At 44.8% G+C, this 1,206-nt stretch overlaps 1 non-coding gene across 1 annotated transcript; it reads left to right on the top strand.

The window, feature by feature from the left end:
• Positions 1-920: 920 nt before the first annotated feature.
• On the top strand, positions 921-1,083 carry LOC118452297. Its single transcript, XR_004842035.1, has one exon. It is a non-coding gene; the product is annotated as a U1 spliceosomal RNA (small nuclear RNA).
• The last annotated feature ends 123 nt before the right edge of the window (positions 1,084-1,206 follow it).

Genomic DNA, 1,206 nt, shown 5'->3' with positions numbered 1-1,206 from the left:
TCCATAGAATATCCACGTCCATTCTACAAACTCTTTGTAATTTGTAGCAGGTTTAAGTATAGTCAACATACATAGAATAGTTGCATATACTGGATTCAGTTGTCTGTCATCAAAAGATGTGTTTGATCTAAACGTATTTTTTGATCACAGCCATTCTTTCCTCCATTTTTTATCCAATTGCTTTTCAGTCATAAGCTTCACTTTTCTCTTGTTTGCTCATACCTTAGTCTCAATTTTCTACCATTAAAATCTTGACAGGACAATTATATAGGTATTATAAATAGTAAATTCCATTTGAATACATTGTCATCCACCTACCAGTTAGTCTCATGTAAGTGCCTGAGCAGCAGCATTTAGTAGCAAAATCCTAAATTTACCTCTGGATCTGTAATTATTTCATGTTAATCCTTCATATGCAATTTGGGCAGACCCACAAATATCTCCACCTGTTTGCTCTGCAGTTCCTGCTTTAGCTCAGTCACATACAGGGGGAGCAGGCAGCGATCCCACTCCTCTCCCTGAATTCAGGACCTGGAGCTTTTGCAAGATGTTTGTATTTCTGGATGGTTTGGCCTTCACTCTGGGCAAAGCACCGTGTGACACTGGAGGGTGTGATTTTCCCAGGCTGCGGCAGGGATGGCACCCAGCTGATCAGCCGGGGTGTTGCCAGGCTTTGCCTGTTTCTTCTCTTCTTTGTTGTATACTTTGATATACAGCAATTTCTTCTCAGCTCTCGAGGCTGCTCTTCTCCAACAGCCAGTAATTGTCCATCACCGAGCTGCTCACAGCTGTGCAGCCACCGTTTACAACCTGTGCCCCAACTTTCAAGTCCTTCACTGTTATCCTATGCCTAAACTGCACATGAGACTGTCCTGGTTTCGGCTAGGATAGAGTTAATTTTCTTCATAGTAGCTAGCATGGTGCTACCTGGCAGGGGAGACACCATGATCAGGCAGGTGTTTTTCCCAGGGCGAGGCTCATCCCCTGCACTCCGGGTGTGCTGACCCCTTCAATTTCCCCAAATGCAGGAAACTCGACTGCATAATTTGTGTTAGTGGGGGACTGCATTCGCGTTCTCCTCTGGCTTTTTCAAAAGCACCTCATTGTGACTGGCTCAGATGCTCCGTGCATCCTTGGCATAGACTACCTCTGGAGAGGGTATTTCAAGGACCCAAAAGTGTACCGGTGGGCTTTTGGTATAGCTGC

Source organism: Egretta garzetta, unplaced genomic scaffold, assembly GCF_000687185.1.
Source record: "Egretta garzetta isolate BGI_Z169 unplaced genomic scaffold, ASM68718v1 scaffold5, whole genome shotgun sequence".
NCBI classification, from domain to species: domain Eukaryota; kingdom Metazoa; phylum Chordata; class Aves; order Pelecaniformes; family Ardeidae; genus Egretta; species Egretta garzetta.
The sequence above is the reverse complement of the archived record's forward strand: the minus strand, read 5'-3'. Positions and strand labels throughout refer to the sequence as shown.